Source organism: Chrysemys picta, unplaced genomic scaffold, assembly GCF_011386835.1.
Source record: "Chrysemys picta bellii isolate R12L10 unplaced genomic scaffold, ASM1138683v2 scaf1, whole genome shotgun sequence".
NCBI classification, from domain to species: domain Eukaryota; kingdom Metazoa; phylum Chordata; order Testudines; family Emydidae; genus Chrysemys; species Chrysemys picta.
The window spans coordinates 2,558,666-2,582,280 of NW_027052708.1; the positions used below are offsets into that span (position 1 = coordinate 2,558,666).

The 23,615-nt window shown below is 47.9% G+C and overlaps 2 protein-coding genes and 1 pseudogene across 2 annotated transcripts in view; all 3 read right to left on the reverse strand.

The window, feature by feature from the left end:
• Nucleotides 1-23,615, reverse strand: part of LOC135977486 (olfactomedin-4-like) — a 689,021-nt gene that overhangs the window by 616,098 nt on the left and 49,308 nt on the right. The gene's annotated exons all lie outside the window — the stretch shown is intronic.
• Nucleotides 1-23,615, reverse strand: part of LOC112061359 (scavenger receptor cysteine-rich type 1 protein M130-like) — a 737,202-nt gene that overhangs the window by 312,132 nt on the left and 401,455 nt on the right. The gene's annotated exons all lie outside the window — the stretch shown is intronic.
• The window catches only part of LOC135977468 (olfactomedin-4-like), a 22,909-nt pseudogene continuing 7,846 nt past the window's right edge, over nucleotides 8,553-23,615 (reverse strand).

A 23,615-nucleotide genomic window follows, 5' to 3' on the forward strand; every position in this document is an offset into this window, starting at 1 on the left:
CTGATGCCAGTTGGAAAACAGTCACAAAGTGTGTCTCAGTCATTGTGTAACTGTTTTCCAACTGGCAACAAAGGAGAAATGGTAACAAAGTTGGTAAAAATATAAGTTTTCCCCACTTCCTTACTCTTTTCCAACTACTGTAACTTGGAAAACAGCAAAAGAGTGTGTGTGTGTGCGTGCGCGCACGCGAGCGTGCGCATGCATGCACATGTATGTAGGAGGAAAATTTAAGTTAAACAGAGAAAACATGTGAAAGGTATGTGTATTTCCTACTTTCCCACACTTTCTGACTGTTTCCCAACTAGCAAAATTTGGAAAACAGCAAAAAAGATTGGGGGGAAAGCTACTACTTGTTACCATTTGCCAATTGTTGTCAGTTGGAAGTGATGGGAAAAGTGGGTTTTTGCCATTTTATCTTCCTTTTTAACCTTTCCCTCCTTTTTGCCAGTGGAAAAAATGAGAGGGGGAGCACTTAAAATCCCAAAATCAAACTGGAGAGCCAACTTTTATTTGCTTTCCAAAAGTTGATACAAAACACAAAATGTCTCTTTTAATTCATTTTGACTAATTGATACATTTTGTTTCATTTGAAATTGTTAAAAATTTTCATTTTGACATTTTCAAATGAAAATTTTCGGAACATTTTCTCACTATTTTGTTTTTGCATCCTGATTTGTTAAAATATGGGAATTTTCTGCAGGACGGCAATTCTGTTTTCATAGCAGCTCCACTTGCCATTCACACCACCAAAGAGCAATGGCCCAGATCTCAGCTATTTCTTGTCCACTCAACCTCTTCCAGTCCCCTACCCCAATGTTTCTCAATGACCAGCACTGGTCCCTGAGTTCTCCCTGACACTGCTTAGGAAGGCAGCAAGTATCAGAGCAAACAAACAAGTATCAAAAACATTGGGAAACACTGCACTACCCTGCCTGATGCAGCACAGCGCAGAAAGAGCTCCGGTAACAGCTCTCTCTTGCTCAGACATCCCCCTGCTCTTCTCTGACTTACCTCGCACAGTGGAGCAGGGACCCACATCACAGCTCTGCCATGCTCAGGAATCCTGTTCTCAGCCACTGGCAACCCACTCGCCTGTAAAACATCTGCCTTGGTCTCTGCCGAAGTTGCAGTGTGTGCAGTGAATGAGGCACAAGACAGCCAGAAGCCAAAGGAGGGCCTTAGGGCTAAGGCAGCTGAGTGCAACTCTGGGAACGTGGATTCTATTTCTTCCTCTGTCACAAATATCCTATGTCATGCTGGGCAAGTTGCTTACTCAGAATGTTCAGAGAGGGCCACTAATGGCACATTCCTCATGTTTTGGGTGCCCAACTTGAGATCCCTAGGGCCTGATTTTCAAAACTGTTGAGAGCTCCCAACTGCAGCTGGCTGGCAAATCTATTTGTGGGGGGTCTCTGTGGATGAGCACTCTATGAGAACCCTCCCCACAAGCCTTTACAAGCTCTTTGGGGACTCTCCAATTCCTATGAACCTTAGAAATGCTTGTTGATGTTCCCCCACCCCCGACATTCAAACCTTAGTAGGGTCTTCATCCGCTACGAACAAACCTGTATGTGTTTCTCGGTCCCCGATAGGCTTAAATCAATTCAAGGGGACAGACAAGGTGACATTGGGGGTGTGGGGTAAAGCACCCTTAAAAGTCTTAAGGTTAACAGAAGGTGTAGAATATCCAACAAGCATACTAATGCTTGTGTGGGGGTTAGGATGACCAATTAGCATGGGTGAAAAATTGGGACAGGGATGGGGGGTAATAGTCGCCTGTACAAGAGAAAGCCCCAAATATCAGGACTGTTCCTATAAAATTGGGACATCTGGTCACTCTAATGGTGGTAGGGGTGGCCATGCTGACATGAGCTTGGGCAAGCTGCACAGATGAGCCACACCATGGCAGGATGACGTGACCCCAATACCACCCTTCCCATCCCCCCAGCAAGCCTCTGAGCCATGTTGTTCCCTTCCTGTGGACATCAGGAAGGGCCCTGGTCTTTTCTGCCCACAACTTTGCGCAGATCTGCTAGGGCTGGATTCTTAGTGGCCGTGCACCTGGTGCAGTCATTTACACTAGTACAAACTCAATGCAGAGTGGATGTCAAATGCTCTCAGATCAGAATGGAAGTGCTTTACTCCCATGCTGCAGGGGTGCGAAAGACTGCACAGGTGCAGAACAACAATGAATTGAATTCCTAATGTGTGCACTAGCAGGGCTCTCTTCTTGTGACATTAGGAGGACCTTAGAAAGTGGGCGTGGTGAGGCTGGGCTGGGGAGAGCAGGGGGCTTAGAAGAGAACGGCAGAGCAGGGGGATGTTTCCCTCTCCTTCTCCCCAGTCTCTCCTGCAGGAAAACTGGGAAGTGAACAAACCCTGCCATTGGTTGACTCCTGCGTCCTAGCCTGCTATAGAGGGAAGTTTAGCTCACCTGCCACAGTGAGTCATCCTAAAGCTCCTGTTTAACATGCTGATAATTTTTACAGTTAGACACTTGACAGTTAACCTTTGGCCCCGGGCACCACGTCATCACTAGGGGTGTCCAGGAAAGGCTGTTTCGTCACCCTCCTTCCCATTATTAGATCTAAAATGGTGAAACAAAGCAAGGAAACATTCAATGATTTTCTGTTGAACCCCTCTGTACTTTAAGGTGTCCTAAATCAGGACCCCTTGCAACTTTTTTTTTTTGCCTCTGTCTTCACGAACAAGGTCAGCTCCCAGACTACTGCACTGGGCAGCACAGTATGGGGAGGAGGTGACCAGCCCTCTGTGGAGAATGAAGTGGTACAGGACTATTTAGAAAAACTGGATGAGAACAAGTCCATGGGGCCAGATGCACTGCATCCGAGGGTGCTAAAGGAGTTGGCGGATGTGATTGCAGAGCCATTAGCCATTATCTTTGAAAACTCATGGCCATCGGGGGAGGTCCCAGATGACTGGAAAAAGGCTAATGTAGTGCCTATCTTTAAAAAAGGGAAGAAGGAGGATCTGGGGAACTACAGGCCAGTCAGCCTCACCTCAGTCCCTGGAAAAATCATGGAGCAGGTCCTCAAGGAATCAATTCTGAAGCACTTAGAGGAGAGGAAAGTGATCAGGAACAGTCAGCATGGATTCACCAAGGGCAAGTCATGCCTGACTAACCTAATTGCCTTCTATGAGGAGATAACTGCATCTGTGGATGAGGGGAAAGCAGTGGACATGTTATTCCTTGACTTTAGCAAAGCTTTTGATACGGTCTCTCACAGTATTCTTGCCAGCAAGTTAAAGAAGTATGGGCTGGATGAATGGACTATAAGGTGGATAGAAAGCTGACTAGATCATCAGGTTCAACGGGTAGTGATCAACGGCTCCATGTCTAGTTGGCATCCGGTTTCAAGCGGAGTGTCCCAAGGGTCGGTCCTGGGGCCGGTTTTGTTCAATATCTTCATTAATGATTTGGAGGATGGCGTGGACTGCACTCTCAGCAAGTTTGCAGATGACACTAAACTGGGAGGAGTGGTAGATAAGCTGGAGGGTAGGGATAGGATACAGAGGGACCTAGACAAATTAGAGGATTGGGCTAAAAGAAACCTGATGAGGTTCAACAAGGACAAGTGCAGAGTCCTGCACTTAGGACGGAAGAATCCCATGCACTGTTACAGACTAGGGACCGAATGGCTAGGAAGCAGTTCTGCAGAAAAGGACCTAGGGGTTACAGTGGACGAGAAGCTGGATATGAGGCAACAGTGTGCCCTTGTTGCCAAGAAGGCTAACGGCATTTTGGGCTGTATAAGTAGGGGCATTGCCAGCAGATCGAGGGACGTGATCATTCCCCTCTATTCGACATTGGTAAGACCTCATCTGGAGTACTATGTCCAGTTTTGGGCCCCACACTACAAGAAGGATGTGGAAAAATTGGAAAGAGTCCAGCGGAGGGCAACAAAAATGATTAGGGGGCTGGAGCACATGAGTTATGAGGAGAGGCTGAGGGAACTGGGATTGTTTAGTCTGCAGAAGAGAAGAATGGGGGGGGGGATTTGATAGCTGCTTTCAACTACCTGAAAGGGGGTTCCAAAGAGGATGGATCTAGACTGTTTTCAGTGGTACCTGATGACAGAACAAGGAGTAATGGTCTCAAGTTGCAGTTGGGGAGGTTTAGGTTGGATATTAGGAAAAACTTTTTCACTAGGAGAGTGGTGAAGCACCGGAATGGGTTACCTAGGGAGGTGGTGGAATCTTTTAAGGTCAGGCTTGACAAAGCCCTGGCTGGGATGATTTAGTTGGGAATTGGTCCTGCTTTGAGCAGGGGGTTGGACTAGATGACCTCCTGAGGTCCCTTCCAACCCTGATATTCTATGATTCTACGATTCTATGATTTACGTTTAATAGGACAGTGAACATGGACATTGACCTCAGATCATAACTACCAATGTTGAGGCCAATATTGTTTTATTAGGAGATGTTAGGAGGGTGGCCAAGATCAGTTCTCTGAAGGAAGCTCAGTGCCAACCGTAGGCTGTGCCGTGGCTGCCACCGCACCAGAATTTAGATCTATTGGCTCATTTCTTTACATTAAAAACAAAACAAGCAAACAAACAAAACAACCCCTTTGTTCAGAGTAGAACCAAAGTAAACAGAGCATCTCTCTCTCCTGTTCTTCCTAGAGATCTTGGCACAGAGAATCTTCTGGTCACTGTTCCCCAGAGCTTCCAGGGGTTCCAGGATCTGCAGCTCATGGCAGCCAGCCATACAGGCTGCCCCTGAACCGGGGACCCTGCAGCTTCCAGGTCTGCAGCTCTGGAGCTGCCAGTCAGACAGACTGTCCCCGAGTCAGGGACTCAGGGAATTTCCCTTTCATAGAGAATTTCAAAATGTTGGGTTTTCATTCCAAATTGAATAGGAACCAAACCTCAAAATATCAAAATCCTCCGGGAAATGGAATGACCTTTTTCTGCACAGCTCTAGTCACCTGCATTGGGAGCCTGATTCTCCTTTCATGTTCACAGGTGTAAATCAGGAGTAACTCCATGGAAGTCAGTGGAGCAACCCCAATTTACAACCCCGCTGGGCCAGCCTGTATTCCACTTGGTCCCACGGCCCACCAGGGATATCAGCTGGTGGCTCCTTAATGGAGCCATGGGCATAGGCGTGTACTTGGCGCAGTTCACCCCCATCCCCGACACCTGCCCTTTTTGCGGCATGAGGGAGACCCTGGCACACATTTATTTTGAGTGTGCCATATTGCAGCACCTTTTCTGGCTCCTTCAGAACCTTCTCCTAAGCTTCTGCCTGAACTTTTCCACACACCTCCTGATTTATGCACACCCTGTCCATGGCCCCATGAACATGGCCCTTGTCCAGCATCCTCTTCCTGGCATTATAGATGGCCACCTCGGCCAGCGCCAGGAGGAGGTTGATGAGGCGGTCTCATGATTTCATGAGGATATGGACTGCGTGTGCATAAACCAAGTGGTGCGGGGGGAAGTGTGGTCAGAACCTTAGGAGAAGGTTCTGGAGGAGCTGGAAAAGGGGCTGAAACCTGGCACACTCCAAATAGACATGTGCCAGGGTCTCCCTCACACTGCAAAAAGGGCAGGTATCAGGGACGGGGGTGAACTGTGCCAGGTATACACCTGTGCTTATGAAATGCATGGTGCATGAGCATGTACAGATGTGTCCCTTCCAACCCAAGAATACCTGCTCCACATCCCCTGGAGTAAACACACACATACCAGAATAGTACAAGGAATATAGGAAAGGGAAATATTTCATCACACAGGGATGAATGGAGGGGGAAGATAGGAGGAGCAGTAAAACAGGGTTACATCCAACACAAGGCCCCAATGATCCATAGTCTGAAAGGGGCAATGCATCTATACCCAGAGTTCAGGAGACCTGGGCAAAGTTCCAGTCTGGCAGTGAGTCTTTGGGAAGGTGCTTGTGTGACAGGTGAACTAATGGATGATAGGGGCTGACAGCATTGGCAGAGCAGAAGAGGCAGGGTTGGATACAAGAGTAGGCAAGTGGGGAAGGGTTAGGTTGTGAAAGGCCCATAAAGGAGGGGGGAAAAGCTTGCATATGACATGTTCTATGGGACTCGAGAAGGGGACTGACATTGTCACTATGACAGGTCAAAAAGGTGACTTTGCAACATCATTTTGACTAGACAGGAAAGTGAGGTGGGTGCCAGGAAGGTCCGAGAGGATGCAGATAAGCACCGGAGAGAATTTGAGTCATTCAGACTGAGGGAATAGGCCTGATAATGGAAATGCAAGGGAGGAAGAAGTGGCAAGGCTTGGATACAGCTTGGATGCATGGCTCTAGAGATGGTGAAAAGTCAAAGATGACCCTTGTGATGCAGCTGAGTGACAGGAAGGATGGTAGTACTGTCAATGGTGACTGAGAATGGCTCAGTTTTAACCAAGTTACAATGAAATAAATAGCAAAATATCCACAAGGAGATGATAGACAGACAGGCCAAAATGCAAGACTGTGGAGAGGAATCAGGTCAGGAATGGATCTCCAAACAACCGAATTTGTGTCCAGGTTTTGGTTCATTTCAGTCTCGCTCCCATTGAAGAAAAAGGAAGTTTTGTCATTTGCTTCAATGGAAGGCGCTTGCTTTCCCGTTGCATTGCCGTTCAATTTTGCCAGCCTGTGCAGGGACTGGGGACACCGTGCTCCTCTTTGTAAATTGGAGAGTACCAGATCAGAAACTCATTTACAGTATGAGGCCATTTGGGACCTACTCGAAATTAGGCATCTCCATGACTGTGAAGAGGCACTCTCTCTTTGGACAGTACAGAAAGGCATGGAGCTGTCCAGCTGATGTGACGCTCAAAAATTGCAAGTGGGAAATGCACAAAATCGGCTAGACTTGCCCTTTGCTTTAGTCTTTCTGATATTAGATACAGAGTGAGCTGACATTGCACAGCCTGTTTGGTAAATAGGAACCTCCTACAAAAGAAAGTTGACTGGTTTGGCCCTGCCTGCTACTACCAAGGTTGTTGCTAATCACAAGATTTCTCAGGCTAGGTCTACACTACCCGCCTGAATCGGCGGGTAGAAATTGACCTCTCGGGGATCGATTTATCGCATCCCGATGGGATGCGACAATCGATCCCCGAATCGACGCTCTTACTCCACCAGCGGAGGTGGGAGTAAGGGCCGTCGACAGGAAGCCGCAGAGGTCGATTTTGCCGCCGTCTTCACAGCGGGGTAAGTCGGCTGCGATACGTCGAATTCAGCTACACTATTCACATAGCTGAATTTGCGTATCTTAAATCGACTCCCCCCTGTAGTGTAGATGTAGCCTCACAGTGACAATAAGATGCAGTAACAGCTTAGAACTCAGTAGTGGTCCAGGCTTAAACAGTCATTGGTGCAGGACTAGAACTTGGGTCTGTAAACTAGATACTGTAATCCCACTGCTATAGAGTCATTCTGACTGCTCTTTGGCCCACTAACAATTTAAGTATGTCATACGAAGTGAAGCAGCTTCAACGGGTGAGATTAAGAAAGCCCCTCCCCCCACTCTTCCTGGGGCCCAGTGCTTAGCATAGTCACTTGGGCAGTGAAAGACCTAGGTTCAAGTGCTTGCTCTGACACAAGAAGAGTGGGGATTTGAACCCTAGTCTCCCACAACCAGGCAGAATGCTTTAAATACTGTGTATAAAAGGGCATCACAACCTCCAAGTTGTCTTTTCTTTTCCCCCTTCACACAGGGCTGACCTGGGTTAAACACCTAATTCCAGCAGAGGGTTCACAGCTGTGAATCCCAAGTGGCATTACGTGGACTCCAGCCCAACCCTCAGCATTTGCGACTGGCTAGCTTCAGCAACATCCCACTCAGCTTCTGTGAATCCCACTCTTAGGTGCCCAACTCTCCACATACATTTATAGGGAGCTTGTGTACCTGAGTCAGGGCTGAAGATTCCACTAAGTGGCAGGGGACCTAAAGTTAGGTGTTGCAACACTGAACCTAAGTCCTCTTTGTGGATCTAGCCCCAAATTGCTCCTTAAAATGTGATGCCATATAGAGCTGCCTTTTATGCCTGTGAATAGGGCAACCCTTGGGAATTAATGGGATGCCATCCCAAAAAATGTGAAGCAAGAAATGTTCTGCTGTCTTTTAGCTTTTTATAGTTAAACAAACCCTCAGTTGAACTACTGTGAATTCTTTAAAGGCCCATGCTCATGGATCAGATTACTGTGCCAGTGATGGCTAGCTTTCAAATTCATTTCAAACACTTTCAGGAAACAGATGCAGATACCTGGTAAGTGGCAGCATCTGACTTAAAAATGTGTCATCAGCCTCAGACCTCTCAAGTAACATCTCAACTTGGTGGAGAATGTTAATCTAACTGGTGAACATATTTCAATGAGTGGAAATAAAGTCCCTCCTCTAGTTACTGATATATTGATTGACACCTTTGTGTTGTTCCAGGGGCTCTTAAACACTCTAAGCCCAAAGGAGTATGATTTCTGTTTCTAATATTGTTTGGTCAAGCTGGCTTCTTGCTGCATCCCAAAATTTCCCAGCTGTTGTGCAATGACAAACAACTATAGGGTTTGGATTTTTATAACACTTTATTAAACAAAAATTAATAATTCACATCTACTGATCCAGATTATAAGAAGACAAAGATAGGATTAATAAAAGAAAACCAGCAAACATTTACTGCATTTTCATAACTGTTCATCTCATTATTTCTGACATGATTACAGTACAGATATTGATACAAAAATCTTATAAGTGGCATTTTAATAATAAAGAGCATATGACTGATTTTGTCCCAACTTCAGTATTCTGTAACTGATATATCATGTGCCAGATTCACCCCCAAAGTAACGTAATTGATGCCAATGGAATTATACTGGTTATTAATTTGGCTCCTTGTTCTGAGAGTGTTTTTGAAAGATGCTAATGGAGATCACAGTAATTGCAGACTAAATGGACTCAGAGGACTAAGTGGAGCATGTAGGATGGCATAGCTTATGTTCTGTTGTAGCATGTGCCATATACCAAGGGACTGCTTTCACTGGGCTTTGGATCAGGCCCCCAGGACACAGTGCTAAGAAAATGCAACTGTCCAAAAATGGTTAATAAGGTTTTTTCATGAAGTGCAACTTTAGGAAAGTAATGCATTGGAGCCCTGCCATCTAAAATACGTTGATGGGTTGCAAGAAGGAGACAAGGCAACCGTTTCCACAGCTTCAGCTTAACCAATGGCTGCTCTTTAAAGATCAAATTCTAATTCTCCTCTAATTTTAATCTTTTAGTAATTATTTGAGGCCAATGCTTAATATGATATTTATGGCCTTGCATACTTTGAGCAGTGACGACAAAACAGCAGTTCAGTTTCCATGTGTCATCCAAATACAGACATTCCTCCAAATGCACGTCAGTGTGTGAGCAATCTCCCTATCACAATGCATGTTCTGTGCATCACTAAGTCATCTATTTAATCTATTTTTATAGCAGAGGCATTTCTAGTACTCCTGGTGCCATTGTAGCTAAACACCAGTTAAAAAGCTATGAACCTAATCTTGCACCCAATTGTTACCAGGCATAGAGCTTATTATCCTTCAATGGGACAGCTCATGGTAATAAACCTTATGCCCAGGAGCGACTCTTGGTAGGATTAGGCCCTAATTTAACATTCACATTGTCCAAAGGGATATAAAAATCAGACTCTCTGTGATCTCTAGTTGTTGTGTTTATTCATATCAGTGTAACACAGGTTGAAAAAGAAGATTGTATTTAACAAGGTAGCCATCATTGTAAACATACAGGACTCGGTCTGAGGGATTATAGTTGATACTTTGAATTGTTTCTAACATTTTATCCATAATTATGCTAATTTTACCTTCCTGTTCAGTGTTTGTGTCATATGTGTTAAATATTTCCTCTTTCCTAGTGTTGACAGGTCTTGTGGCATATAGAACACCACAGATGATGAAAGCGTTGGAAATGGATGGCTTGTACTGCCTTGTATTCCAAGTATGGAGCACATCAAGTGTGGTCTCATTGAGTTTGCTAATCATAATGTTACCTGTGTTGTCCTCGGTTGAATAAATTACCCACAATCCACTTTCATCCACAGCAAAGTCCATATCTTGCCACCCAACACCAACATAAGAGAAACGGTTACCATAAGCAGCATTCGGCAGAGTTTTCCTCACAGCCAATGTGTTTGTGTTTAAATTGAGCTTGCCCGTATCTCTTGAATTATATACATTGTAATACATGAAGTTATTGTAAACTGCGGTGCCACTGCCTTCCCCATATTGAATGTTTAACTCTCGAGCATTTTTTAATAGCAGCAAATCATCATAGGAATTATGAAGTCTGTAATATTCTAAGAGTCTCCCATCTGTGTTCAAAGGTGCCACCCAGTATAGGTCCTTCTGCGGAGTCTGAAGAGACAAATCCCTACCCCAGGAACCATATTTGAAGGAAAATCCTCTCCAGTTCAGCTGTACAACATAGGGCTGGCTGATATTCACAATCCCACCATGACCACAGCTGCCTGTAAGCAAAGAGAAAATGCAGGCTTTTCAAAGGGCATGATTAGGAGAGAGGATTTAGTGTGTGTACTTTATATGAATCAGCTTTGTTGCAAGAACAGAAATACATACATGTCTTTGTCAAAGATTTTCCTTGCACCATGTAAACAGCCCATGGATTTCAGTTCTGTAGCTGTTCCAGTCTGACTGAAATACAGGGGTCATCCCACTAGAACTGGGGCCATACTGAAAAAACAGCCAATGATCCAGCAACACATTTTAGAGATCTCAGTTTTTAGTCAGTACTCACTTGCAGTAAATAAATGATTCGCTTCTGTTTCAGACAAGTGACCAGTTTTCTGTTTCCACCTAGTCTATGCTTTCCACCCCCCTGGGCTGGGAAATCACATAGAAAATACCATTTCAGAAACATTTTAGGTCATTTGCTCCTGCAGTGGAGCACAGTTCTGGAAATATGGGAAGCAAGAAGGAACATCTTGTCTCACTGAACCGCAGTGAGTTTTGGAAGGTGGAGGGAGAATTAGCAGCACTAGTTCTAGAGGCTCATTTCAGATTAGCATGTTACTCTCAAAATCACCCCTTTAAAACAATACTTCCGAGAGCTTCCATCTGAGGCTCTCAAAGCAATTCAGATATTAATGAGCATAGCCTTACAACAGCTCTCTAAGGTGGAGGTAAATATCCCCAGTTTAAATATGAGGTAACTATAAAGTGACCATACAACCTATTTCAACCAGGACAGTCTTGGTTTTTCTTATGATGTCCCAGGAGCTTCGGGATAACTGAAATAGCCTGTTGTTTTTTTCATTCCATCAGCCAAAATATTTGTTTTTTTATAGCTACACAATGCTTGTTCAAGATGTATTGCTATGCTGAATAGAATTTGCACTGTTTACTGAGAACAAACAGCCCCGTGGAATGAGCTTTCAGGGTAATGAACAATGTCTGGAATGAAGAGAACTTGAATGAAAGTAAACGCTATCAAAGCTGTTCCTTTGCTCAAAGCGACTGTTGATGACACTTGTTCAATGTTTCACAATGAATACAGAACACTAAAGTATTGGAAAAAATCCTCCACTCCAAAATATGCAGGTCTCCCTGGGTCAGAAGCTGGCAGTGGTGACACCAGCACACTTAAAAATAAAAGTATCCTTTTGTCTGACTCTTTGCAGCCCTGAAAGATGTCACCATGAATGTGTGCCAGTTTTTCCCCCTTTAAAAGCATGGTCATCTGAGACACAGATGCTAAGCGACCTGCACAGTCACACAGCAAGTGAATGGCAGTGCCAAGACTAGAACCAACATTTCCTAACTCAAAGTCAGGTGCTTTAACCACTAGACAAAGGTGATTAAAGTTTACCTGTCAAGACCAGAGTTTCATGTTTCTATTAATTGATCGATTCAGGGCAACAGCTGATGATATCAAATCAGTGCAGAGGTTGCACATGCTCTAGTAGATGGGGTGTCTTTGACACAATCACTTCTATATTATCTGTTCAGTGAATATCATTTGATGGCTGTTTGCAAGCCTATGTGAAAAGAGTTGCTGCGCTTAGTCTATTCCTAATAGAGAAGTGGCCACAGCACAAACAACATCATCACCCCCTTATTAGCATTGAGAACAGAGAGAAATAAACAAAGACAGAACTATCCTCTCACACCTAAAGCTGGTCCCTCTTATGGAGGGTTGAAGAACATCAGTGGAGCAGAATCAGGAAACTCATACTGCCACTGAGGCCCAGATGAGCAGGTGCCCATGGCCAGAAACATCTTCTGAGCAGTCCACAAAATACAGAGCAATGTGAAGAGGCGGGAGAACCCTTGTGGCTTGTCTGAAGATGCTCTCCCTGGGAAATGTTTGCAACATACCTGCCACTTGGAGAAAACTGTTGCTTTCAAATGCAAAACATTTGTGCCACAGAAATAGAGGGATCAAAGTCATTCACGTGTTTAAATGCTTCACTGACTGGGAATGAATGGACCACTGAGACCTGAGACCTCATTTCCAGATATAGCACACAATGCAGGCACTGGGCTGTAGCTCTGCAAATGGCAATTAGCATAGCTAAGAACATGGCCTCAGTACTTGACACATATACTGATGTTTGGAGGTGCTCATACCTCAACTAATGCAGTGCATGAAAGATAATGCAGATGATGATGCAAAGTGGCTTGCAACCTGCCAACTCCATAAATCAATTTGAGCCATTTGCCGTGTATCGCTACCTCCGGCATTATGGTTTGTTCTTAACTGTTGATATATTGAATCTATTACTGAATTTAACTCACAGAATCTTATTTCAAAATTAAATGGATATTAATTCTTCTATAAATCTGATTTGTTTCAAATACTGGTACTGCAGTACTACTAAACTCATATATGCAACCTCAATTTTTCAATGTCATTAAACTGAACCCATTCCAGCTTTATTTTAATAATTACTGTGCTGTTTCATAAATAAAAAACAAACAAACCCGTTCAATAGAGAGACCTTTTCTTACAAAAGAAATAAATTATTATTTCTTCCCTTAAAGAGATCTCTCTGCTGAACACTTGTTTGTTTCTTATTTATGAAACCATGCATGAATTATTAAAATAAAGTTAGGAACACGTTCCGTTTAATGACATGAGAAAATGTGTAAGGTTCCATACAATGGATGTTTGATTTTGATTTTTGAAAACTCTCCAAGAAAGAGTTTAAAATAAACAACACCCCTCTGTAGTAGTCAGGGGGGTTCTCGGTCTTCTGCACAGGTTCAGAGGAATTCATTGTTGTTTATTTAATCCTAACTTGCCTTCCTGTCTGGATTGTTTGGAAAAAAATACACAAAAGAATCAAAGTGTCATGTCATTTTGTAAATATTGGGAGTCACTTGAAATAAATCCATATGAATTATTTAGACTTTAGCATTTTTAACTCCTTTTTTACTGTGTTAGGCCTCTGATCATTGAAGTTCCAAGGTTAATGCCGTATCTTGTCTCTTTTTCAGAGGCGAGCTGCATGTTCATGTGGGGGAATAAGGTAGAGGGAGCCAAGAAAAAACATACGCTTTATTCTCCCACACAGGCTACCCAGACTTTGGGTCAGGATGCACAGGGGGAAGTGGTGCTGCATATCTGCTTGCTAACGCTCACTCCTCTTCCCCTCAGAAGTGCATGGAGAGGTGGGAAGCCATGGCTCCACACCCCCAGTGTGCCAGTCACCACAGCTAAGCTGGCAGGCTGGGGGTTGTGACAGCAGTGAATTGATATCCTTGTGCCCAGGGTTCTCTCCAAGCTGCGTGGCTGTGCAGCCGCCCAGCAGTCTATCAAGTGCCACACACTTCAGGTGCCCCTCCACCTATGGCCACGCTGCTCCTGCCCTCAGCCTTGGAGCCCCTGGCCAGCTTCCTGCTTACTGTGCAGAGTGGAGGTGAGAGGAGCGGGGCATTGGTGGGGGGGGGGGGGCGGGGGAACACGACAAGGCTCAGAAGTGGGATGGAGCTTGCTAGCGGCTGCTGCTGTGTCTGAACAAGCAGGCTTCAGCCTGCTGAGTACCAATCTACTTAAAGGGGCAATGCATGTCTCTCTCTCATACACACAAAGTCTTTTACACTCACCTCCCAACACATACTTGTATTATTATTGTTGTTACTTCCTGCAATGCACATATATTCTCTGTAATTTTATTCTTTCAAAGTTCAGTTATTTGAGTGTTTTGACTTGTCTATGCATTTCATAATTTTTATTTCTCTCTTATATTTAAATAATTTAATTCTTTGAGTAGTGAGTTTTAAAATTCCTAACCTGTCATGGCTGGAATACTTATCCCTATGGTAACTTTTAAAATATAGATACAGTTTTTTTGTGGTGGCGCACATTTGCACGTTACCTCGGTAATTTGGTGCACATACAATTAATTCTGCACATGGATGGAGAAAGTTAGAGAGAACATGGTCTGTGGCCCCTGAAGAACAAGGCGGAAAGAGAAAATGGGACTCTGTGGACCACAATTTTTCCAGTGTTGCTGCTGGGGCAGCCCAGCAATGTGCTACCTCTTCTAAAGGGCTGAGACACCATCCAACCCAGAAATAGTAAGTTCCTTGGGGAAGGGAACATATTACATTTTGGTCCCAGTCCTGTAATCTGACCCATGCAGGCAGACCCTTACACCCATATTGATTCACATTGATATCAGGGGAACAGGGATCCATCCACCTGGGTCAGATTGCTGGAGTGGGCCTGTGTTTGTACAAACACCATGGAAATGTCCAGCCCTAAATTAGCATATCCATAATTAAGTCATTGACATTTCAAATAATAACTGGCACCACTACATTACCTGCAAAAGATAGCCAGACCATAGCCATTTCTGTTCCTACATCCTAGCTTTACTTATGGGGGGGGGGGGTGCACGAAATCTGCTGATTTGGGGCAGTAACTAATGACAGAGGTGCTGGAAACTGCTGCATGCATGGTAGAAGTAATGAGTTTTTATTAGGGTTACCATATTTTGTGCCTCCAAATGGAGGACACTCCACGGGGCCCCGCCCCCGCCCCCAGCCCCGCCCCCAGCCCCAACTCCGCCCCCTCCCCAAAGTCTCCGCCCCCTCCCCTGCTTCCCGCGAACATTTGATTCGCGGGAAGCCTGAAGCAGGTAAGGGGGGTGTGGGGGGGAAGAGGCGCGACCCCGGCCGACCACCCCCGGCCCGCCCAGCACTGCCGGCCCCCGGCGGCCCAGCGCACCCCCGCTATCCCGGACCGGCTCCCGGCCCCGCGGCCCAGCGCACCTCCCGGCGGCCCGGCCCCGCGACCCCGGACCGGCTCCCGGCCCCGCGGCCCGGCGCACCCCCCCCCCGCTACCCCGGACCGGCCCGCGGCCACGCGCACCCCCCCCGCTACCCCGGACCGGCCCACGGCCCCGCGCACCCCCCCCGCTACCCCCCCCCGCTACCCCGGACCGGCCCCGCGCACCCCCCCCGCTACCCCGGACCGGCCCACGGCCCCGCGCACCCCCCCGCTACCCCAGACCGGCTCCCCGCCCGGCGCCCCCCCCCCCCGCTACCCCGGACCGGCCCGCGGCCCCGCGCACCCCCGGCTCCCCGCCCGGCCCCGCGGCCCCGCGCACCCCCCCGCTACCCTGGACCGGCCCGCGGCCCCGCGCACCCCCCCCCCCTGCTACCCCGGACCGGCCCGCGGCCCCGCGCACCCCCCCCCCCCGCTACCCCGGACCGGCCCGCGGCCCCGCGCACCCCCGGCTCCCCGCCCGGCCCCGTGGTCCGGCGCACCCCCCCCCCGCTACCCCGGACCGGTTCCCTGCCCGGCCCCGCGGCCCGGCGCACCCCCCCCGCTACCCCGGACCGGCCCCGCGCACCCCCCCCCCCGCTACCCCGGACCGGCTCCCCGCCCGGCCCCGCAGCCCGGCGCACCCCCCCCCCCCCAGCTACCCCGGCCCAGCTCGCGGCCCCGCAGCCCGGCGCACCCCCCGCTACCCCGGACCGGCCCCGCGCACCCACCCCCGCTACCCCGGACCGGCTCCCCGCCCGGCCCCGCGGCCCGGCGCACACCCCCCCCGCTACCCCGGACCGGCTCCCCGCCCGGCCCCGCGGCCCGGCGCACCCCCCCCCCCCCAGCTACCCCGGCCCAGCTCGCGGCCCCGCAGCCCGGCGCACCCCCCGCTACCCCGGCCCGCGGCCCGGCTCCCGGCCCGGCCCCGCGCCCCCGGCTCCCCGCCCGGCCCCGCGCCCGGCCCGGCACCATGCCCGCGACCCCGGCCCCGGCCAAAGAGGCCCCGGCTGAGCCCTCCATCCCTCCCTCCCGATTTTCCCGGACATGCCCGGCTTTTGGGGATTTCCCCCCGGACGGGGATTTGAACCCCCAAAAGCCGGACATGTCCGGGAAAATCCGGACGTATGGTAACCCTAGTTTTTATTATCAACAAATTTACGGAATCCTATCTCGGACTGGGCCATGCACTAGAAAACTGCAGTCAGAGAGCAGGCTAGATGGAAAACAGTTCTTTCTTTCTGATAGGTTGCTTGAGAATAGGCCTGCTCTCTCTACACAGCATGTCAATGAGCAGCACCTTGGGATGCAGTGTTTGAGGAGCTGTATTCCAAAGTACTGCAAGAGCGAGTAACTTTAATTAAACGCTCCCTAGACAAGTTAGGAGTTTTTCAGGCTTTCCCAAGTCCACTTTACCCAACCAAAACATGAAGGCCGGGGGGTGCGGGGGGGGGAGAAACAGATCTGAAAACAGGACAAAGGGTCAGTGTAATACAAATATTATAAATACAGTATGAGCCGGAAGTGGTTTGACAGGAATCAAGGTTGTGGAGGAAATGTATGGAAATCTGTAAACTGCTTAAAGGCATTAGGGAGTTTTGGTAGTCTGGTGTGAGCAGCCATGCACTGCCTCCAAAGGGACCCATCCAGGAAATCCAGCAAACTCACTTATTCGCCCCGTTCCCAGACAGCAATCTCTCCCTTCCACTTTCTCTCGGTTAAGGAAATGGACTGTACTGTGTGTGCAATCAGTCACTGTAGAAAGTTTTAAGTATCGGGGGTAGCCGTGTTAGTCTGTATCCACAAAAACAATGAGGAGTCCGGTGCCACCTTAAAGACTAACATTTATTTGGGCATATGCCCAAAGGTGACACTGGACTCTGTTTCTGTAGGAAGTTTTGAACAATATGACATGAAATGAAAGATTGCGCCCATGGCAAAGAAGTGCATTTCATCTGCTCCCCTTCCTTCCCTCCACACTATGCACAGAAAGTCAGGCTAAGCAGGCCTTGTATGGGCTGGTTGAGGATCTGAATCTGTGTCTCTATCTAGGTATTTACAAAGTAGTAGCTGAGCACTTCCACTTCCTAGCAGACAGGCAAATTCTCAGGCTCTCCACAGTTGCTATTCCAGTCCAGGGCTGGAGTAGGAACCATGGCACTGATATACTCCCCTTCAGTATGGTTTATTATCACTGGATTTACCTAATGGCACACCCAGAAATCACAATCCCATCCTGCTTCCAGACTCCCACCAAGCCTTGTTTTGAGCTATTTGACGTTGGTGGCAACTTACCTCTACCATGCACAAGACATATGGAGTCCCTCCCTATGGCCTCTCCACAGCTTCACACACCCCTCAAACAAGAGAGCCACTGAGGTTCCCTTGCACTAGGAGCCTTCTTCAGCTCCTGTGCCAATGCGGGAATTGTACCCAGAAACCATCCAAAAAGTACTCGGCTATGTCCTCAACTGGTATAAATGGTCATAGTCCAACCAAAATCAATGGAGCTATGGCAACTTATGCCAGCTGAGGATCTGGCCTTCCGTGTCATTCCCGGTGCTAAGAAAGCTGCTGTGCTCTGCAGGCATGCCACATTCAAGTCAACCAGAAAGAGGTCCACCAACTCTGAAATGAGCCCCCTCCTCCTCCCCTCGCATACACCTGCTGACCACAGCACTATAGTTAAAAGATTTAGCACTTTTTAACTGTAAGAAAGACTTGTTCTCAGGCGTGTCAAGGAAGAGGCAGCCTCTCTCCACACCATCACCCTCAATAAATCAATGATTTAATTGCTACAGAATTTAAACTTTCTTTAAAACCAAAAAACAAACAAACAACAAACATGGCTCCATTGAAGACAATGGCAAAACTCCCACTGAGTTCAATGGAGCTAGGATTTCACGCTAAGATTCTAGCCTTTATGGCTCAGAATAAATTTCTGCATATTAATAAAATGTAAACTATGCAATGTTGTCTTCTTGAGTCTGCATACAAACAGCTCCAGTGCATCAGCTGCTGCTTAAATTTTCCAAGCAGAAGAAGAGTGACACTGACAAGACACAGATCACTTTCACAGAAGTTATCCATGATCAGAGCTAGTTAGAAAAGCCATATTTTAAGCCACAAAAAGAATTTGGAAGAAGGGAAAACATTACTTTTCATACTGTTGTACTACATCTCTACCTTGATAGAACGCTGTCCTCGGGAGCCAAAAAAATCTTACCGCGTTATAGGTGAAACCATGTTATATTGAACTTGCTTTGATCCACCGGAGCACGCAGCCCCGCCCCTCCGGAGCACTGCTTTACCGCGTTATATCCGAATTAGTTATATTGAGTCGTGTTATATTGGGGTAGAGGTGTATGTTCCAACTTTTTCTACTTGAAAAACAGTAAGAGTATGTGAAAGTGTTTGTTTCCTGGCCTCATCTTTCATATCAGCCTGTTGCTGAGAGGTTAGTACATGTCTGGCAAATTTCCCAAGACCTGTGATTTATTGTCATTTCATTTAACCCAGTCCTCTTCCTACTTCTCCCATCCCTCCTCATATGATTTATACACAGAATGCTTACCTGGTGGGAAATAGGAGAGTGTAGTGGTTTGATTTCTGTTTTTCACATTCCTTCAATCGATTCTGGAGAGCCACAATTTCTCAATGAATTGCAAGGATATTGTTTTTGTCCAATGATTCCAGATCATTTACCATGAGAGTCAGATTCTTGATCTAGAGAAATAAAAATTCAGCATGACTTTAAATTACAGTCATCTTTATTTCACAAACATTTTAGACTGGATTTATCATTTCAAAAAAGGTGCCGCAGAACAAGTTTTAGGAAATGTTCCTGAAGAATAAGTTTTAGTATGAACATCCGGTCTCAAGCTAGTGTGTAACTACAAGAAAATGTTTTTGAAGACAGTGAATAAACTAATGGTATTTTACTTACCATCAAAAGCAATTATTCACTCCAGATGAGTGAGCAATAACAATTTTGAAAATTTGGTTTATTTTATATTGGGAAGGGATTCTTGATTTTATATTGATTGGGTCACTACCCTAATAAGTTAAGTTTTTAATTATATTTGTTGGAGCATAGAACCTTTTAGGCATGGGTGCTCATAAATGAATATTTATTTTGATAATGTAGACAGTATATTTATTTAATATAGCAGCATCCTAGAACTTCACCTTTCAGTCACACAAATGATAAAAATTGCCATATATGAAGAAATATGCTAGGGTTACCATATTTCAACAATCAAACAAGAGGACGGGGTGGGGGCGCCCTAGCCCCGCCCCCACCCTGCCCCCATCCACTCCCCTCCCCCTGACTGCCTCCCTCAGAATCCCCAACCCCCCCGCTCCTTGTCCCCTGACTGCCGCCTCCTGGGACCCCTGCCCCTAACTGCCCCCCAGGACCCCACCCCCTACCTAAGCCTCCCTGCTCCTTGTCCCCTGACTGCACCCTCCTGAGACCCCCCCCAACTGCCGCCCTAGGACCTTACCCCCTACCTGTCCCCTGACTGCCCTGACCCTTATCCACACCCCCGCCCCCAGACAGACCCCCAGGACTCCTATGCCCATCCAACCACTCCCTGTCCCCTGACTGCCCCCCCCCGAGATCCCAACCCATCTACCCCCCCTGCTCCCTGTCCCCTGACTGCCCCTTCTCCAACCCCCTGGCTCCCTTACCGGGCCGCTCAGAACAGAGCGCACAGCCCGGTCCCGCTGGGCAGCAGGGGAGGGGGAGGAGGGAGGAGCTCTAGAGCTGCCGGAGGCCGCCTGGCCAGTGATCTGAAGCTGCAGGGGAGAGGAGGGGCGGGGAAGCGGAGGAGAGGCTCTGGCTGCTGGAGTGGAGCCCCATGCGAGTGGCTCAATGCAGCCGGCCGCCCTGTCACCCGCGCTGTGCTGTGGCGGGGGGGAGAAGAGGGAGAATGCCGGACATTTTTAGATATTTACAAATCCCCCCCCCCCCCCCGGACACTATTTTTAACCCCAAAAGCCGGACATGTCCAGGAGAATCCAGACGAATGGTAACCCTAGAAATCTGCTAACATGGTTATGGCCAAGATTTGCTTTAATTGACACTGATTTAAATCCAGAGTAACTCCACTGACAATAGTAGAGACATTCCAAATTTCGCTGGAGTAACAGGGAACTGAATGTTTCTGAATGGCAGAATAACCCTCATACTCTAACTCCACGTATAGTTGTTCAACTGAGTGACCAGTCTCTCCATTTCATTGATTTCCAGTTTCAGCAACTGAAAGTCCAACTCAGTGTAAGAAACACTGGTCGACTCCATATGTTCCATTTTGATGGTTAGGTTTTGGATTTTCTGTTCATACATTTCAATTGCTTTGGTATATTGGCTAACCTACAAAAAAATTTCAAGTTCAGTTTAGCAAATATAACAGGCATGTTTGACATCTTCTCTACATCTGTGCAATCCCACTGGGACTGCATGTGAATTACTGAGGGCAGAATTTCATTCATAATCTTCGCTTTTTTATTCCACACTCTAACAAGGGCAACTACATTGTGAGCAACCCCTCATGGCCAGAAGTCACGCTGCAACACCAGCCTTTGTTTCCCCCACAAGGGCCCTTTATGCAGACTCCACACTTTTTTTCTGAGCTCAAAATACCCCTCCTTGGGCCTGGGTTATTCACAAAATATAAACTAAAAATAAAACAGAGTCCCAAATTAAAGTCCAACAAGCAAACGCTTCTCTTCCTGCTCCCAAGCCTCCCTGCCTGGAGGGAGAATAGAGGAGTCAGCGGGCTGGCCTGGACCTCTATTCTCCCAGCCCCTCCTCCCCCCCCGCCCACTCCTCTCTGACCCCTTGCCCCACCCACCTTCTCCTCTCCACCCCCTGGCCAGACCCCAGTGCAGTTCTGGCTTTGACCAGTCTTGGCCAGTTTGGGATGAGGAGCCGGTGGGGGGGCTTGGCTGGGCCCCTCCAGGCAAGAGGGTCCTGAGGGACCCAGCCCAGGCAGGGGCGGGCCCTCATCTGGCTGAGCGTGCCGCTCCCGAGGGGCCGGCGCAATTCCCCACCCTGGGAACAGAACCAACCTCCACCATGCTGCTGGCTCAGCCCAGCCGACACAGTCACCTCCCGGTAGAGTCAGTCAATGCAGTAATGGGTGGGGGAGATCTGTGTGATTTGGGGTTCTGTGTGGGGGTGCTGGGCAGTAGTGGGGGGCTGTGGGTGGGAGGGGGTGGGCAGTTGTGGTGGGGGTTGGGAGGCACTGGGCAGGGTGGTGGTGTGCAGGGCATTGTGCATTTGTGGGGAGGTTGTGGGGGGCCGCTGGGCATAGCAGGTCCAGGGGACGCTAGGCCTAGGGAGTGAGGTGGTGTTGGGCAGGGGGCTGTGGGGCACTGCCCAGGCCCGCCCCCAAAGGGAAGGGGCACTCTGGCAGCACAGGGCCACGTGGGCCAGTGTGCATCTGGCAACTGCCGGTTTGTGAAAAGTACCCTTGAACTGGGCTGGGCAGAGTAGAGCCGCCCCCACCATACCATGCCCCATTGGCCCAGCCGGAGCCTCACTCCGGGGACCAATCTCCCCACTCCATCCTCTGTTGCTCCCATTGGGAGCCACAAATATGTTTGGTGCTGGGCCCACAAAAGGTTAATCTCCAGCCTATACAGGTCAAGCCACCTGCTTACACTCACTAATGTTCCCTCTATGAGCTAACTTTATCCAGGATTATATAGAATTTCAGGGGGAAGATTCTACCAGGAAACCTGCAGTGATTATTTCAGAGAAGTGATGTACATGAAGAATGTCTACACAGCGCATGGTTGTGAGTCTCTGAGCCTCAGTTGACAGTGCTAAGAATATCCCCCTCCCTAGGCCTCAGAGCCTGTGCCACAGCCTAAGCCTTAACACCTACACAGCTATTTTTAGCACATAATGCAAAGCCCAAGTCTGTTGACCTGAGCTTGGAGACTCACTGCTGTGTAGATGTACTCTCTGGGGCTGAAAAAGTAACAAACAAAAAAAATCCACCAATTTGTCCAAGATGACTTTCTGTTGACTTCAGTGGGCACTGGTCAGGCCTCCACACTCCAAATAGTATCCAATCTTTTATGCATCAGAACTAATTGAGTCCCCTGAAGAAGGGGTTATTTTAGCACAGTGCACTATTACAAATCCCATCCATCCATCCAGAAACTGATTTAAATGAAGGCCAGTTGAGGTGACCGTTATTTTAGCCTTTAGGTAGAATAACTGTTGCACAGCAGCCTCTTCAGATGTGGAACCACTAAACAGATGGCTGGATAAATATACTTTTGCACATGTCTCTACTAATGTAAAGGTCACAGTGCAAACATTGTCAAGGAAAATGTCAAGAACATAATATGGATTTAGAGCAGTCTCTGAAAATTAGAGTTCCATACAAATGGAACATCTTGGCAGGGCCGGCTCTGGCTTTTTGGCCGCCCCAAGCAAAAAAAACCACCTGCAGCACGGCCGGAGCAGGGGGACCAGCTGAGGGGGTGGGGGGAGGGAAGGGAGCGGGCGGGAAAGAGAGAGAGAGAGAGAGAGAGAAGGGGGTGGCCAGGGCTACAGCAGGGGCACTGCCACGCGGCGCCTCCTGCTGCGCCGCTTCCTGCCGCCTGCTGCGAGGGCTCCGCTCCAGTCGGCGGGGAGGGAAGGAAGAGGACTGCCCTGCAGGGCACTCTGGTTCTCTGCGCCGCTGCCCCCTACAGGGCGGCCGGAGCAGAACAAAAAAAAAAGCAGCCGTGCCGCCCTAGGATTGGGCAGAATGCCGCCTCCAACAATCTGCCGCCCCAAGCACCAGCTTGCTCAGCTGGTGCCTGGAGCCGGCCCTGCATCTTGGGAAAGATATAATCCTCCTCCTACATGACTTAAAATTGTACCCATTTTTCCTTAATGGCAAGAAGGTTAAGCAGCATCTCTCAGCAAGAATAAATAGAATTATATTATTGTGTCAAATTAGCAACTCTGGAGTCAGAAGGCATTTCCATTATAAGCCCCAATTTTCAGGTGCTTATCACTTCCCTCAATATTACCTTCTGGACTGAAACAGCTCATGCATATTCTAAGACCTAAAATGAATTTGTTGGTTTAAAAATCAATTTGGCATTATCTTAACATGAATTAAGAGTGTTTTGCCCCAGTCACAATTTTTTTTAATTTATTTTAATCAAGGGGACAGCTCTGAAATGGCCTTTTAATGAAAAACTGTACTCAGGTCAACTTTTTAAGACTAGAGCTTTGCTGTTCTACTGTCCTGGTAATATCACCTACAGACTCTTGACCAAGGCTTTGTAACAACCATAGAAGAGACTTCCGCCAAATAATTCTTTC